Below are 5,759 nucleotides of genomic sequence, written 5' to 3'. Positions count from 1 at the left end.
AGGTATGCGGCCGGTGCGCCTGGCCTTGAGAAGGGGCCTGGCGATCGGTCCGCCCCGGGCCCATCCTGGTGGGCCTGGCTGCATGCCGCGCAAGGCTGTCTGTGGTATCCCACTGGCTACCCGTGCACATGCGCCTTGGGCGCCCACCTCCGTGGCTGGCTTCCCGGCGAGGGTGAAACCCCTCCAGATGCGATCCGGGAAAAGAGGGTGCCCGCTTCCCGGTATGCCAGGCCCCTGCTCCGACAGGGGCCTGGCCTCCCCCCGGCAACCCCATTGACGCTCCGGTGTCATTCTTCTGACTACGACCTCAGATCAGATGTGGTGACCCGCAGAATTTAAGCATATTACTAAGCGGAGGAAAAGAAACTAACCACGATTCCCCCAGTAACGGCGAGTGAAGAGGGAAGAGCCCAGTGCTGAATCCCCGCCTGGCGGCGGGTGCAGGAAATGTGGCGTATAGAAGACCGACTCCCCGGCGTCGCTCAGAGCGCCCAAGTCCTTCTGATGAATGAAGCGTGGGTAAACGGCGGAAGTAACTATGACTCTCTTAACCTATTCTCGGTTGTAGTGGCTTTTACCTCCCAGTGGTCCCGTCAGTAACTGCCTCTGTAGTGCTAGACTTTGCGGAGAGAAGCATATAGAGACAGACAAAACAAGGTTCTATCATGGCAGCGAGCATGATAGTGAGAAATGGCGAAGCAAACAAACCCAATTCCAGATGGGGTAGTTCCTGGAGAATAAAAACCCCGTTAGGATGGCGTAAGGAGGTGCTGTCTTTCCCAGAAATCATTAACCTCCTCACCGAATTTGACAAACCAGCACCCGCTTCCAACAGTGCAACAAGCAACAACAATTCAGATCACGATATAGGCCCTAGTTCACCCTCCGTAGCAGAAGAAGACACAACAATAGACCTCAGCAAATCCATCGAGTTTGTGGCCTCCTCAGCCAAGAATGACATTGGTACAGCAAACTTTGAAAATCTACCCGATGTGTACGAGGTCAGCAAAGATGTAGTAACAAAGAAAAGTGACTACTCAAAAAAAGTCACTTATTGGAAGTACCCAAACGAACAATATAAATGTGACTTGTGTGGAGACGTAATGGGAACTTTTAAAGAACTGAGAAAACATGTCGCCAACCAGCACAAAGGCTTCTATCTCAAAACGTACTGTTCAAAATGTGACAAAGAAGCCGAATACCACAATATTGCATGCCATTATGCCAAATTTAAAGGAAGACCTCGAAAAGGAGAGCTGCCATTCCTGTGCAGCTTCTGTGACCTCAGATTTGGAACAAAAATTGGTGTTTCTCAACATGCTCGGCATGAGGCTAGACTAGCAGCTCTAGCAAGCAGCAAACCGTCAAAATTATGGTCACAGGAAGAAATACTGCTACTAGCAGAATTGGAAAAAGCATATGAAAAGAAGAGGAATATTAATGCGCTGATGGTTCCACATTTTGACAATAAAAACAGAAAACAAATTGCAGAAAAAAGAAGAGATAGAAGAGATAAAAGCAAAACATCTGCAAAAGATGTACTGCAAGCATCAAATGTTTCTGAAAATTACTCCTGCGATGAACCAGAGGTTACAATGGAAGTAACAGAAAGTGCAGAGACTCTATCAATCACAAATGCGCACAAAAAATCAAGAACTTTGATGAGCTGGAAGACAGAATCACAGAAATCGAGAAGTACACCCAAAACGTAGAGCAACACGATGCTGCTATGGATCTGATGGATGAGGTAGTTACTTATGATTGGAGAAAAGAAGAATTTGAGAAATGGGCAAATCTCCCTGTCCAAGGTGACGGTATAAAATATTTAGCAAGTAATCCAACCTCAAACTTCTTGATCAGCAAGCCTAACAAAATGCTAGAAAACCAATACATAGCTGCGATGATGCTAAGAGCAAATGTTTTATCTACTAGGGAAACCATCAATAGAGGAAGAAATCGTACATTTGCTACTTGTAGATATTGTAATGATGTTTGCGAAACAATTTCTCATATTTCAGGCGCATGTCCTAAAACCAAGGACATTAGGATAAAAAGGCATAACAACATTCTGGAACTGCTCATTGATAGAGCAAAAAGGTGTGGCTGGATGGCATATAGGGAACCTCATGTTAAGAATAATCAAGGTGAACTACGAAAACCAGATGTAGTGTTTACCAAAAAAGGTACAGCTGTAGTGATTGATGTTTCAATTCGATATGAAAACTCACAGAATTCCCTTGAATTAGCGTATGAGAGTAAAGTGAAATATTACCAGGAACTGTCACAGCAAATCAAAGATCTCACAAAATGCACCACTGTAAAATTTCATGGCTTTATTGTAGGATGTCGTGGTATTTGGCCTCAATGTAATGATGTTGTTCTGGCTGATTTAGGTTTGCAAATGTCAGTCCCATTCAAGAAAAATGTTTGCCTGACTACTTTAATGGACACTCTTAAAATGTGGCAAGTAATCATGGACAATTGAGTATCAAGCTTATACTGAGATGTACACTCTCTTGCCGCACACATGTCACCCTTATAAAGCATAATGTTTTCACATATAGGTTTATAGTTGACACAAGATTTAGTATAGATGTGAATTTTATAGATGTGAATTTTTACAATTTTATAGATGTGCATTTTCTAGTTAGATGTGTAATTTGTAGATGTGTATATTTTATAAATGTGTGCTTATAATAATTTAGATATAGTTGTGTACATCATACTTATTGAAATGTCTTGATTGAGGAAAAGGTCTCAAAAAATCTCATACACATTAGTTATCACACATTGATTATTGATGTCCTGCTAATCATATTTTAATTTCTCAGGACTTTCGTAGACAATTTTAAATTGTTGGAATAGTACTGCAGGGTGTACTATCTCCGGCCTAAACGTGATCCCAGTTCCAGTGAGGACAGCGTTCAGTGTGGCTGTACTCCAGAGCAAAAAAATGTTGTATTGTTGGAAGCAAAATTGAATTGACACTGATGAGCAGCATAATAACCCAGAATGAGCCACCGCGAGATGGTACAGAATAGCCAATTGACTCGTCATCTAATTAGTGACGCGCATGAATGGATGAACGAGATTCCAACTGTCCCTACCTACTATCTAGCGAAACCACAGCCAAGGGAACAGGCTTGGCAGAATCAGCTGGGAAAGAAGTCCTATTGAGATTGAATCTAGTCTGGCACTGTGAAGAGACATGCGAGGTGTAGGATAAGGGAGGCCCTTGGGCCGCTGGTGAAATACCACTACTCTTATAGTTTTTTCACTTACCCGGTGAGGCGGGGGGGTGAGCCCCGTGGGGCTCTCGCTTCTGGCTCCAAGCGCCCAGCGCCCCCTGGGCGCGACCCGCTCCAGGGACAGTGGCATATGGGGAGTTTAACTGGGGCGGTATACCTGTCAAACGATAACACAGGTGTCCTAGGGTGAGCTCAGGGAGGACAGAACCTCCCGCGGAGCAGAAGGGCAAATGCTCGCTTGATCTCGATTTTCAGTATGAATACAGACCGTGAAAGCAGGGCCTCACGATCCTTCTGACTTTTTGGGTTTCAAGCAGGAGGTGTCAGAAAAGTTACCACAGGGATAACTGGCTTGTGGCGGCCAAGCATTCATAGTGACGTCGCTTTTTGATCCTTCGATTTCGGCTCTTCCTATCATTGTGAAGCAGAATTCACCAATTGTTGGATTGTTCACCCACTAATAGGGAACGTGAGTTGGGTTTAGACCATCGTGAGACAGGTTAGTGTTACCCTACTGATGTGTTGTTGCAATAGTAATCCTGCTCAGTACGAGAGGAACCTACCATCTGTGGGATTATGACTGAACACCTCTAAGTCAGAATCCCCCCTAAACCTTAACGATACTGCAGTGCCATGGAGCCTCGGTTGGCCTGGGATAGCTGTCCTCTCTTGGGGGGCCAGTGCGTACAGCTGCTCGCTTGGGGACGGGGGCGCGGACGGAAGGGGGCCGCCTCCATCGCCCTTAGTGCACCGCATGTTCGTGGGACACCCGGTGCTAAATTATTCATAGACGACCTGACTCTGGGTCAGGGTTTCATAAGTAGCAGAGCAGCTTTCTCGCTGCGATCTATTGAAAGCCATCCTCTGAGCCAAGCTTTTGTCTCTCCGTGCGTGGGTGCCTGCGGACGCCTCCCTCCACCACACCCAGCGGTGGGTCCCTCTACCGCCAGGCCGGGGGGAGGGATGAGGAGGGGGTAACGCGGGCCCATGGCAGGCTGCCTCTACCACGTGCCCTTCGGCACAGGGGCCTCCCCTTCCATCCCTGCCCCACTGGGGTGCGGGGATGGGTGCCACCATCCCTCGCGGGTCGACAGGGTGACCAGATGGCCTGGGCCACCGGCCGGGCCTCTCCTTCCCGCTGCTCCCGGGCAAGTCGGGCAGGGAGGTGAGCAGCAGCCACCTGGGGGAAGGAGCTTCCAGAGCGGCTGCCTCGGTCTGTCCGGCCGCCCTCACCGGACTGCAAGGGCGCTGGGTTGACCCATTGCATCTGGTCGCCTGGCTGCATGACCAGATGGCCCTGCGGGCTGGGTGACCAGATGGCCTGGGGGCTGGGCGACCAGATGGCCCTGTGGGCTGGGTGACCAGATGGCCCTGTGGGCTGGCACCGGACTCACTCCAACTTTTGTCCTTCCCACAGACTTCTGTAAGCCCCCACTTTTTGGGGGCTTAATAGTTGAGAAAAATGGGCTCCCAGGCAGGTCGTCGGGGAGAGGACGTTGCCTGTGCTTAAGCCTCCTTGGTTCCGGGAGAGGGTCTGGGCGCTGGTGAAGGCCCGGGGGTCCACTAGGGCCTGGGGAGGCTCTCCCTGGCCTGGCTAGGGTTCAGAAGCTGGGACTGGCCCTGGGGCTTGAGCTCTGTCTGGCGGGTACCAGGGTGTAGGAGTCCCCATCCTGCAAGCCATCGGAGGGTCCGGGCGCTGGGGACTGGGGTCCACCGGGTCCCGGGGAGGCTCTCCCCAGCCTGACTAGGGTTCGGAAGCCGGGACCGGGACTTGAGCTCCATCCGGCGGGCCCCTAGGATGCATGAGACCTCTGTACTGCAAGCCATCGGAGGGTCTGGGCACTGGGGACGGGGGTCCACCGGGTCCCAGGGAGGCTCTCCCCGGCCTGGCTAGGGCTCGGTAGCTGGGACCGGGCCCGGGGATCGTGCTGCGTCCCAGTGTCCCAGGGTGCGGGAGCCCCCTGTCCTGATAGCCAGCCGAGGGTCCGGGTGCTGGTGACGGGGGGACCACCGGGGCCCGGGGAGGTTCTCCCCGGCCTGAGTAGGGTTGGGAAGCAGGGACCGGGCCTGGGGCTCGTGCTGCATCCGGTGGGCCCGGGTTGTGGGAGCCCCCCGTCCTTGAAGCCACCGAGGGTCCGGGCGCTGGTGATGGGGGGGCGAGGATGCTCTCCCCAGACTGGCTAGGGTTCGGAAGCTGGGACCGTGCCCTGGTCCAGGGCTCGTGCTGCATCCCAGGGTCCCAGGCTGCGGGAGCTCCCCCGTCCTGGAAGCCAGCTGAGGGTCCTGGCGCTGGTGACTGGGGTCTGCCGGGGCCCGGGTAGGCTCTCCCCAGCCTGGCTGCTTTCAGAAGCAGGGACTGGGCCGGGGAGCAGGGGTGGCTGACTTTATCCACTATGCTGGCAGAGCGTAGTTTTCTGCCCATCCCTAGATGACGCCCCCTAGGCAATGCCCATAAAACATATTGTCCTCCACCGGAAGTACACCATCTACCGACTATTAGGAGTTGCTCTA

General features: G+C 51.8%; 1 pseudogene; it reads left to right on the top strand.

The window, feature by feature from the left end:
- Positions 1-2,619: 2,619 nt before the first annotated feature.
- Positions 2,620-4,127, top strand: LOC147717772 (28S ribosomal RNA; annotated as a pseudogene).
- The last annotated feature ends 1,632 nt before the right edge of the window (positions 4,128-5,759 follow it).

The sequence above is a fragment of the Lissotriton vulgaris genome, chromosome 5 (assembly GCF_964263255.1).
Source record: "Lissotriton vulgaris chromosome 5, aLisVul1.2, whole genome shotgun sequence".
Classification (NCBI taxonomy): domain Eukaryota; kingdom Metazoa; phylum Chordata; class Amphibia; order Caudata; family Salamandridae; genus Lissotriton; species Lissotriton vulgaris.
The sequence above is the reverse complement of the archived record's forward strand: the minus strand, read 5'-3'. Positions and strand labels throughout refer to the sequence as shown.